At 36.1% G+C, this 12,557-nt stretch overlaps 1 non-coding gene across 1 annotated transcript; it reads left to right on the top strand.

The window, feature by feature from the left end:
* The first annotated feature begins 5,826 nt into the window (after positions 1-5,826).
* LOC114239152 (small nucleolar RNA SNORD91 family) lies at positions 5,827-5,928 on the top strand. Its single transcript, XR_003624358.1, has one exon. It is a non-coding gene; the product is annotated as a small nucleolar RNA SNORD91 family (small nucleolar RNA).
* The last annotated feature ends 6,629 nt before the right edge of the window (positions 5,929-12,557 follow it).

The raw sequence follows: 12,557 nt of genomic DNA, 5'->3' as shown, positions 1-12,557 counted from the left end.
CTTAGTGTTCTTTTCCTACTGAAATCCAATAAAAACATCCTTCTGAAAAACACCAGTCTGTTTTCTCCTCACTGATACAATCAGTTGTCAAAACCGTCAGTGTGTATGAATGTGTGTTTGTGTGTTCATGTGTGTGTACATGCATGTGCATGAGGTTGGGAGGGCTATGTGATCTTGGAAAGTTACCTCTTACAAACACCAAGAACTCTAATAAACAGCAGTTTAAGAATGCCAAAGTATATCCAATCTTTCACTGTCCAGAGTCAGGCACCACAAACCTTTCAACATTGTCTTGATGATTTTGCTTGCTCGAAGCAAGCAAAGTTGCCGACTTCACCATGCACTTGCACAGGCCACCTGATGTGTCTGTAGTTGAGGATTAAACACAAACTTTGGTGGAAAGTTCTTTCCCAGTGGGCAAATTATTTAGGGTTCCATGAGCAGTTAAATAAAACTGTAAATAAAGAATTTGGACACTATTATCCAACTTCAAAATTTGCATTGTTTTATATGGTTTTAATTTTTAGTTTTGCTCACAATTCATCACCCAGAGATCTGCAAGTTTACATCTCCATAAGTGCAATAGCAAAAAGAAAACACCTGAAAAATCTGTACCTACAAGCTATAGCATACTATCTCTATCAAATTGATTTCCTTCCTTATGCTCAGATGAAAATAAAGTAAAAGAAGGCAGGTGATGATGTTTTAGATAATCTTAAATAATGAAAATGTGATGGTTTGCTGGCATTTATAAAATTAAATTTATTAATTACTATTAATTACTATTAATTAGCTCCAAATTCCTCTTCTGAAAACTTCAAGCATTGATGCTGGGGGAAAGACTTATTCTCCATGCTCTGTGTTTCCATAAAGGGAAGGTTTGGGAGAAGCGCCTGCAACTTATCTGTGTCTTCACGCGCCTTGCCCAGGGCTGGAGGAATGACTTGAGTCAGGCAGTGAGCCAGGCAGCACGAACTCAGTGCCCTGAGCTCAGCCCCTCCGGGCTCATTCATTCTCAGAACTAGCCTCTCCACAGGGCCTTTTCCTTCTCTGCCTCTCCTTGTGGTCAGCTCGGCTTCTATGAAGGAGGCCTTGGGTTGTCCAGCATTCATACTGGTGATTGATGTGAGATTAAAAAAACAAAACAAAACAAAAAACCAGGCTCACCTAAAGCCACATTCTCCAATCAGCTTGATTACTGACCTTGTGCTTTCCATGTGCTTAAAACCTATTTCTAGGGGCTTCCCTGGTGGCGCAGTGGTTGAGAATCTGCCTGCCAATGCAGGGGACACGGGTTCGAGCCCTGGTCTGGGAAGATCCCACATGCCACGGAGCGACTGGGCCCGTGGGCCACAACTACTGAGCCTGCGCGTCTGGAGCCTGTGCTCCGCAACAAGAGAGGCCGCGATAGTGAGAGGCCCGCGCACCACGATGAAGAGCGGCCCCCGCTTGCCGCAACTAGAGAAAACCCTCACACAGAAACGAAGACCCAATACAGCCAAAAATAAAAATAAATAAATAAATAAATTTATTTAAAAAAAACCTACTTCTATTTCTCAATTGGTTGCAAACTTCGTAGCCAAAGAAAGTGTTCTAAACCTTAGTACACTTTTGCCATAGTTTTCACATCGTTGATTGTGCTCATTCTTCTGGACCATGCATTCCTGGCATCAGAGTAGTAATGTCAAATATTTGTGTGTGGGTTTAGGGGTAAGGTGCAAAGAAGCTCACTGGACCTGTGTTTTCTAGCTCAGGTAGGAGTCCTGAATGATTCAGCTTAGCTCAACAGAGCACTCCACTGGACTGTCAACACTGAGGGTAGTCAGGTGGTCATTTTCTAGGAGAATTCTTCCCTTTAAAGTCCTCAAGCTCTTGGCAGGCACATGTCCACTGTATACCTCCTAACTCCTGGAATCCATCTCAAGCTCTCTGCATGGCTTCATTGAAGCTTGTGTCCTGGGATGAGGGGCAAAAGCTAGATGGAGAGTAAACTCGCAGCACTCCACTAACTTCCCAAGAAGTTTTTGAAAAAGGAAAAAAAAATAATTTCTTCTGACCATCACAATATTGGTCACCTTATATTTTTGATATGGGTAATATCCTGTACATTTGATATTCTCATTGTTTCTCAGCTACCTACTTTGAATTATGTATGAGGATGCCTGTCTTACTTCCCTTCTTGCCCTTTTGCTGATGAAAACATTCAAGTTAACATCCAGTTTCATGAGCTTGTTCCTGAGCTGCAAACACTTGCTTCTAGACTTCTTTCCACGGGGGAAAAATTGTAAACCTTCATTTGTTTAAGTCAGTGTTTTGAGGTCTCTATTACAGCCAAATTTGATTCTTACATTATGTACTAGCTATGGGATTTTGGACAGGTTCAATAATCCCTCTAGACCTCAGTTTCCTTATTTGTAAAATAAAGATCTTACCAGCACCATCTCAAAAATATTTTGAAGATTAAAAGTGTCATGCATAGAGAATATTTAGTACAGTTCCTGGTATACTGTGGTAAATCAGTGATGAATAAGTGTAAGTTATCATTACTTATCTTCATATAAGTATGAGAATTTCTTTTTTTTTATTTTATTTATTTTATTTATGGCTGTGTTGGGTCTTCGTTTCTGTGCGAGGGCTTTCTCTAGTTGTGGCAAGCGGGGGCCACTCTTCATTGCGGTGCGCCGGCCTCTCACTACCGCGGCCTCTCTTGTTGCGGAGCACAGGCTCCAGACGCGCAGGCTCAGTAGTTGTGGCTCACGGGCCCAGTTGCTCCGCGGCATGTGGGATCTTCCCAGACCAGGGCTCGAACCCGTGTCCCCTGCATTGGCAGGCAGATTCTCAACCACTGCGCCACCAGGGAAGCCCAGTATGAGAATTTCTTAAATCTAACTTAGACTCCAAATCAGGAAAATATAGGCTGTGACTGAGGGAAGTACGGTATCTTAAGAAATCCCTACAGCTATCTTACAGTTTTCCTTGATAAACTCTGATTTCTAAAATATGGAGGAAATGAAGATATATCCAGGTAATAAGCTTTGAAGTCAGCCAAATCCACGTTAGATAATTCTGTATAACAAGAGTTGGTTATTCAGATGAAAGTGGTTCATATCTTTAGTTAAAAAAAATTGTGGGTGTTATTTGTATTCATTCTGATTTAAGGGGATTTTGTCATTTTTATATTCACTTTTATGATTGCAGATGTGATGTTCCAAAGCTTTATTTATAACTAAAAATTTCACCTTCCAACAAATGTACAACTCAACAGATGGTAACTCCCTTGATTGTGGCCACTTAGATTAAAATATATGCATGTGTATGCATGTGCATTTATGAGTATATGCCTATGGAATCTTAGTTTGAAATGAGGTCACTCGTCTATTAAAACTTAACACTTTATGAAAAAAGGGACTTAAACACCAGGGAAGACAGTGACTTTTATTAACTCTTCACAGTCAGATTTGACAATTTCTTTCATGTTTTTTACAAATTTTCCTTGAATCTTTGATTTCAAATTCCCCCTGGAGTTCTACCATAGAGATTTTGGGTCCAAGATTTCATATGTTATATCATCTTGGAGTCAAAAGCTCTTAAAGACTTGTTTCTGCAGAGCTCCCTCTTCCTAAGTACTGCCTTTATCATCGACTTGACATCTCCCTAGGCAACTGTTGTCTTTAGTTGGAAAAGATTGCACATCACTGCCAAGAGTCCAAGAAAGTTCTCATAATGTCTTCTGTTTCACCTTTAGGCCACCTAAAGTTATGTATGTAGCTGCTTGATTCTTCTGTAACACATACACACACACAAAGATTATAACTCAGTTATTAACTCTCTTATCAATGTAGTACTTAAGTTCTTTTATAATGGAAATTTGAACTTTTCATTGGTGCCTAAGGTACTATATGAAGAATCATAGTATCTGATTCTAGAGAACTCTGACTAGGCTTATGAAGGTGGTCCACAGCAGGATCCACTTCATGGTCATGCAACCTAAACCATCACACAGGGCCCTGCACTGGTTTTGTAAATGTTCTGCTGTCACCAATTTGGAATTCTTAATAATTTTTGAACAAGGTGTTCAGCATTCTCATTATGCACTAGGCCCTACAAATTATGTAGTCGGTTCTGGGCTCGGCATTTGACTTCTATTCGGTTGGAACTGTAATTCTTGGTATAAGTTGATTTTCCAGAGGCAAAGTGTTTGGCAACAGTGTTTCCCAATGGACTTTCCTCTTGATTTCAGGAATCCAATATTACATTAGCAAAGAAGTCCCTAGAGTTTTGGATTTATGCCAGTGTTTTAGAACTGACTTTGCCTGTTGCAGCAAAAATAAATAAAAATAAAGTTTGTGCAACTTCATATCATTTAAAACTACTACATTTGTAGAAACACTTTAGTTTATAAATGGACTCTCTTAATCTATATAAACCATATTTCTCTTCTTTCTTCTACACATTTAAGAGCTATGATTAACTGTAGCTCAAATCTTACTCAAATCTTAACATATAGCATTATAATCAGTCTTTCAAAAGAGTTAATAGAAAAATTTTCATGTGATTTAATTAAATCTCTGATTCAGACTAAAAATACATTGAGAAAACTTGTATTGAATTTGGATCTTATAAGTTTATGTATTATTGGATTACCTTAATTGGGACACAGTATTTGAAAGATAAGAATGGCTGAAATGCTGAAAATTATATCTTTTTTATGTACAGAAAGCTAATATGTGATTGTTAGATATTGAGATCAATTGCAAAGTTCTATTTTCTCTCAACTGGTTCCTGAGTGAGATAGATTTGTTTCTTGTGAAATGTGTGGTATAAGTCAATATCACTAATACTTTGTAAACCCACAGTGACTTTGAGTTTCCAATATTTCTAAAGAATTCCAAGGGATTCACACAATTTAGTTTCGAAGGAGTTATAAGTTTCGGTAGTGATTGATTTGAAAAGCAGTTAAGGTAATGTCAGTTATTTTAAACGACTACATTTATTCACCGATTCTTTCAGTAAAATACATTCCAAGCTAACATGGAAAGGAAGTGATATGAGTAATGCTTTATAATAATGTACTCTATGGTAATTTTGAGTCAATGTTTTATTTTATCCCAATAAGGCGCTTATTTGCTTTTTGTTTGTTTGTTATTATGTAAAAATTTTTAACATCTTTTTTCAAGCTGTATTTTCTATTCTCTATCAACTGCATGTTAGTTTCTCCCGTACATGACAATTTTTCATTTTTGTTCTTTCCCATATTTTTCTTTTTCCTCTTCTTCCAGTAAGCTTCACCCTTTTAGCTAATTCATCTCCTGACAACTTTCCACACTCCCAAATTAATAATTTTTGCTTTCCCAGAAGGGAGGTAAAAGGCAGATGTTTTTCATCCTTAAGACCACAATCCCCTTTGTTTTCTATTTAAGAGCTTCACATTAGCAATCACTCACAGTCGATGTTAAGCATTCCAAACAACACGCCTACATTAAGCAGAATTTTATTATCTTATTCTGTGTGATCTCTAATTGACCTTTCTGATATGCTCATTCTCAAGAAAGTGTTCCTTGTTTAAGTCATAAATCCTTTTGAGAATCTGATGAAAGCAAGGCTTCTTTCTCATTTACAAATACTGTACACAATTTCAGGAGGTTCATGGACCCCCGAGGCCCATTCATGGACCAAATATTATGAACACTTGCTCTAATTTATCAATTTCTCTATTTTATGGTTATTGCATTGTGGATAGTTTTTCTAGAATTATTCATTTTTTGTTACCGATTTTTATGCTCCACTCTGCTACCTTCTTTATCATATCCTTGTTTTAAGACTGCCCCTTTCAGCCAATAATGTTTCTATTGAAAAATGTCTGAACCTGTCTGAAGCATCTTAGTTATGCAACCCCTTTCATTTTCAAGTTCCATTTCTGTTATGTTACCCAAAATTCCTTTAATTCTGAGCATACTCTTGTCCTATTGATTTTTATAAATGAAACAAAACAGATAAACCCCCATTCAGCAAATATAAGTTTGAGTATCTTGTATAGTACCTTGCATCATGGAGTGTATAAAACTCAACCTGAAAGGGTTTACCGCTAATAATTACAATAATGCTAATTGATAATATTGGTATTGTTAATAACTAATGTTAATTGAATATATTTTCCCAAGAACTATGCTAAATATGTTATTAGTACCTTTCATCTTTTTTTTCTTTTTTCTTTACTTTCCTTCTCCTCCTTCTCCTCCTTCTTTAACAGATAAGATAAATTAAAAGAGGTTAAGTAAACCTTACTTAACGTCACAACTAGAAAACTAATGGAAACTGGCTTCAAGCACAGATTTCTCTGACTTCAGAGGCACTTCAAATAGATAGTCTTTACCTCTCATTTACAATACTAGTAGAAATATCTTAGGATGTATGAATTTACCCATCCATCCATCCACTTACATACACATACAATTAATACAGGGCAGAGAGAGAAATTCATAAGATATACATGAAATTCTGTGGGAATTAGGGGAAGCCAGGAACTACTTGAAATTTTCTTCATAGAAAAATTGGCATTTGCAACATGTCATGAATGATACCTAAGACTGAGTAGGAAATAGTATGGAAAAGCTGTGAAGGCTGAGGAACTTGTAGAAATGTATGCATAGGGAATGATTGGCAGTTCAACTTGGTTGGAGTAGAAAATGTGGAAAGTAGAATTAGGAGAGAAAATAAATGTTGGAAAGAGTTGTAGGCCAGATACCAGAGAACTTTGAATTCCAGGAATAGGAGTATAAACTTGTTTTAGCAGAAGTGAATGAGGGAAGATTTTAAACAGAAAAAGGTCATAATCAGGACTGTGTTTGTAGAAGATGGCTCTGGCTGACTGGGGGCAGGAAGGCTTGCAGTGTGTAGAGACGGAGAAATGTGTTCATTCTTTTGGCCATATTTATTAAATTAAGACATAGATGATGGCCTTCTCTCTGGGGAGAGGCCCTGTTAGTGGGAGAATTATATAACTAATACTAAGTGAACCCTGACACTGCTCAGACTGTTCAGTGAGTTCTAGTCTTTTGTCTAATGGCAGTTTACACATTCATTTCTGTTCCCTTTTTTTTTCCTCTCTCTCCTTTGTTTTTTATCCTCTGTTGTAGGAATTGCATTCTGAGGGCTTTTTTTATAGAACTCTCTTCTGCTGCTGTACTTTTGATACTGTCTCTCTTCCACTCGCTTTAACACCCCCTGCTTTGCTCCTATTCTTATGGCTCTAGGTTTAGGATTGTTGGTCCATGTTTTAACTTCTCTTGGAAACAATAATAGGCTTAATCATTGATTATTATCTCCTTTATCAACTGAGCTCTGCCTGAGATTGGTCCACCTTCTACCATATATTTTCACCATCATATTCCATTTCTCCTCTATGTGTTTCAGATTTCTTTATGAACTGATGCGCAACATGGGTGCCCTGGCCTCTGTGTGAGCCTTCATGTTTAAAGGCTAGAATTCTGTGACAGAGACTATGTGGATAGGTGCTGGGGTTTGGGCTTACCCCAAACCCCAGGGTTTGGGTTTGACTGTGTTGGGATAAAAGTAGTACCTGTCCTGACCAGAGATGGAAAGGGTTGATGGGTCCAAAAGCAGGATGCTCAGGGACTTCCCTTGTGGTCCAATGGGTAGGACTCCATGCTCCCAATGCGGGGGGAGCCCGGGTTCGATCCCTGGCTGGGGAACTAGATCCCACATGCATGCCACAACTAAGAGTTTGCATGCCACAACTAAGAGTTTGCATGCTGCAACTAAGAGTCCGCATGCTGCAACTAAATATCCCGCATGCCGCAACTAAGATTTGGAGCAGCCAAAATAAATAAATAAATAATTTAAATAAATAAATAAATATTTTTTTAAAAAAGCAGGATGCTCAGATTCTGTCTGGAATCATGCAGATCTGGACTAGAGAACGGACATGATCTTTAGGATCTCTAATGAGTATGTGCTCATGGGTAGTAATAAAGAGGACAATAAAAATTTTAAAAGAGGATAACAAAAATAAACAAGCATAAGTAGATGCTAAATTGTTTCCCAGGGGAGCTGTAATTTATGTAGGGCTTCTTATTTGTTGACGGGTTAGATCTGCTTAAAGTTAAGTGTTGGATCCTCAGCCTTATTTCTTTTGCTATGTTTTCCCATCTCCTTCTCCTGGACTCTGGCACATTGCTTATCATTTGGATAAAACACCACACTTGCATTATTTGAAGATCTTGTCACGTATTCAGATGTTTCCTAGGGAATATATCTCCTTGGCAGATCCAGAAGAAAAACTTGTGTCTTCTCTAATCTAGATTTTCTGTAGCCAATTGTGACATAGATATCTCCATGATTTCTAGAAGAACATGCTGTTACCTTCCTGATCAAACTTGATTTTCATGGAAAGCATTATTTTATCAATGTCATTCATTATTCCTTCTTACTTGTTCTTTCCCTTTCAAATTGTTTTTTGGCCTATAGAGTGTAACACTTGGACAATTGCCTAGAAATCTCTCTCCTTCATGCAGTGAGAATTCATTGAAGGGTTTCAAAGAGTGAACTGCCATGAAATTGTACTGTATCCTAAGTGGGCAAAGAATTCTATGTTTCATGCCTTACTTGTTCACTCTGTTCCAGTATCTTAATTCTCATGTCAAGTAGGAAGGAAAAAGGCAGATACACTAGGAAGAACTTGAAGTCCCAGTGGTAGGAAACAGGTGTTAAATGGAAACCATGATACTTTCTTAGACCTTATCAGATCCTTTATCAGAAATTATAAGAAATGCTCAGAAACTGGATGATTTATTCATTTTTACCTGTAAATGAGTCAATAAACTTGTTACATTCATCAAATAAGTGATAAATTACTTACACTTCATGAACTAGTAGCTTTTGGGCAAAATGTAGACAACTTCTCTCTCCAAAAGTGTTCCCCTCTTATTTGCCTTTCTTTAAGACAGCATTCTTACTAATTCAGCAGCCTGAGCATGACATTAATGAAAACATTCGGGGCCTCACTGGATGAGGAAATGAGGTCTACTTGTCTGAATGGATAAGACGAAGGAGCCACTGTCTGCCATCTTTTATGTCTGAACAAAGGCCATATTCCTTGTGGTCACAAGCCTGACTAGGCCTAGAGGTATAAAACAGGAAGTAGAAGAGGATAGTTTATATAGTGTCTATATATTTCAATTTATGGTGCATTCATAGTTAAAATAGTACAATATTTGTGTGTTCTGATAACATAGATCATTTATCATGTAAATATTTTTTGAATAATCTAAAAAAGTTTCATTGAAAATGTAAGTTCCTTTTTGAGTAGTTTAGAGATGTAGAAAAATTTACTGTTATTAAGAATCATTAATTATTATTATTAATAATATTATTAGCAGTCTAATCTCATGGAAATCACAAGTGTTATGACTTCGTAACTACTCCCAAATAATTATTTATAAATCATGTATTTTAAACTCAAATAATTTGAGCTCAGTTACGTCAAAACTTCCTTAAGTCAAGATTCTATTTGATAGAATTCCTTGACTCTGTTGATCATCAATATCAGCTATTCAATATAGAGAAGGCTTTTAAAATTAAATTTATGAATTAAAAAGATATTTAACTAAATAGATTATATAATGATTGATAAAAATATTAGTCTTAGATGAAGGAATTAACAAGTATATTTTTGAGTAGTATGTTTATTAATTTACTCCAGCTCCACAGTATTCCTGTTTGGTAATAATTTAAGAAAAACATAATCTGTGTTTATAGATCTGATCACATTTTTAATGAATAATTCCAAATAAGAAAAGTTCTCACAGATGGTATATCACTGATAATTTTAAATATCTTAAATTAGTAGAAGACATTCTGTTTCTTCTATTTCTTCCTTGTTTTCTTACTATTATTATTCTTATAGTTATTACAGTCATTATTAGTTATCATAATCTAATTATTTTGTTTAGTACATGCCAAATAATTAAACCTCTTAGTAATCGTGTTTCTTATAGTACACCTCAAAAGTTTTAATGACTGCAGTATCCCTATACATTTTTTCCCATCCCTACCTTTCCTAAGTGCATAATTTTCTCAGCTAATTGAATGAGATGATTGCTCTGAATTATTTCCTTTGAGTTATAAGTTAGATAAAGTTGGCCCAATAAAATTTTCATAAACCTTTATTTCATTTTGAATCCGCATGATTCAAGGCCTGTTAGCTCTTTTCTGTCATTTTAGATAATGTGATTATACATCCCTTTGGGTTTGGGATTTTCCCCTTTGCTAAATATATTTGATGGGGATTTGCACAGGTAGTTAACTTTTTATTTGCTTGTTGTGTTTGTTATTTTTCCACACAAGTCACCTCTAAACAGTGCCAATGCGATTCTTTTATGAAGTAAACTCTCATGAAAGTCAAGTTGGAATGTGTACATTCCTCCGTCTCCCGTCTCCCTGCTTTACTGCCCCCCTTACGCTGGCTCCCGCACCTTGGGCTATGGGAAGGGGTCAGAAGGCCACACATTATTGAGATTAATTTATTCCAGTCCACCAAGTCACTTGAAATATTTCCTCAAGGAAGTTTTCATTCAGTTGATGCCCTGAAGGGTTAAGAAAACAGAAACCCATAGTATTACAGAGTTGTTGTTATGGATGTTTCCAAGGAAACCATACCAGGAATGTTTAAGTGTCTTGTTTCTCCCCAAACCCACTGGAGTGTAGCTTGTTTGAGGTTTTGATGTCCTCTTAATTCCTGCCATAGCTGCTCTGTGGTAGGGCTTCCTGCAGGGCAGGAATCCCATGACTGCCAAAGGTGCTGGCTCACAAGCTCACTATGCTCTGGCTGAGCTCAGTTTTATGTGTTCCTCCTGAAGAGGTTAAGGGCAATTCAAATTCAAATAGAGCTATGGTTTTATTTTTTTTTAAGTTACTTTAATTTAAAAAAATACCCAATTATACATTATTTTTCTCCAGCATGCACATTAGCAGCACTTGAATATTTTATCAAAAATTAATAATAAATGAATTTGAATTGTGGAGCACATTAGAAGACTGAATGTATGTGATAGATCAGATCATGCTGTTTTAAGAGGTTTTATAAGGGGCAGGGGAGATGGGAGGGACTTAACGTTCTGTAATTTCCTCTGCTTTAAGTGGCTGTAAACAATTTTCATAGTCATTGCATTTTGGGGGGAAATTTTATATATCCAAGTAAAATGAAATCATGAACAATCTGAAAATAATACCCCAAAGTAGTAATTTGATTGAACTTGACTTAAAATATTTTCACAGTTAAATTCTACAAGATAGTTAATACATCCTCTCAAAATGTTTACTCAAATGACATGAAGCCAAAGGAAACTTGAATCAATTTCATTCAAAATTTATAGGGACAAAAATCTCTCTCTCTCTCACTTTGTTCTCTCTGCCTCTCTCAGAACGCATACTAGCATGCATATGTATATGTTTATGATAGTTCTTTTTAATATATATATTCAACACATTTAAAATTATACAAATATATACAGGCAGGTGAATACTTGTATTTTTATTTGGATACCAAAATCAACTAACCAAGTGATATCACACACATACTTCTAACATTATTAAATATTTGCAAAGATAGTAAGGCAAATTAAAAATAATGCATAACCCTCTCTATTCTGAAAAAGAAGTATGATAGTATGTAATTCTATATTTATAACTACAATTATATATTTTATCCTATTGTATTTTGATATCATTTATTCTATAATTACATATTAATGTATATATGGTACAATGTGTAGGATACATTTTAAATATATAACTGCACAATTACTTTTTCTCTCATTTAATTTCTATCTAATAAGTTTGGTTTATCATTTGCTATATTTTTCTTTATTCAAGGTCTGATAAAAATTGCTGAAGAAACACAAAAGTGTTGAATTTAACCAGGTATTTGTTGTGTATTTATCTAAATCGCTGTGGGTGAAATATTGTTACTAGTTTGTTTTGGGTAGACATTGGTAATCTCCAGTAATAAGAAGTAGTAAGCACTATGGGAATCTCTTTTATTCATATCTAATCTGTTCCTAAAATGTGTTGGATAGAAACTTTTCAGAGAACTACAGCTTGTTTTCCATTATTTTTAATTGGAAAAATAATGATTTGCTCTTAGCCCACCTAGAATCTCTGATGAATTTCACTAAACACTCAAACACATATACAAACTATGCACTGAAGATACCTACTTAAGTGTCAACTTTCCTATTATTTAACACAATGAACTCAGTACATAAGTTTGTATGCAGTACACTGTGATAGTGGGCAGCACATGATTCTAATTATATTTCCTCCACACTGCAATGTATTTTCTTTTGTTTTAATTGGGATATAGTTACTTTACAATGTTGTGTGAGTTTCTGATATACAACAAAGTGAATCAGCTATATGTATACCTAGATCCCCTCCCTCTTGGCCCTCCCTCCCACCCCCACATCCCACCCATCTAGGTCACCACAGAGCACCAAGCTGAGCTCCCTGCACTATACAGTAGGTTCCCACTAGCTATC

The sequence above is a fragment of the Balaenoptera acutorostrata genome, chromosome 8, assembly GCF_949987535.1.
Source record: "Balaenoptera acutorostrata chromosome 8, mBalAcu1.1, whole genome shotgun sequence".
Taxonomy (NCBI): domain Eukaryota; kingdom Metazoa; phylum Chordata; class Mammalia; order Artiodactyla; family Balaenopteridae; genus Balaenoptera; species Balaenoptera acutorostrata.
The sequence above is the reverse complement of the archived record's forward strand: the minus strand, read 5'-3'. Positions and strand labels throughout refer to the sequence as shown.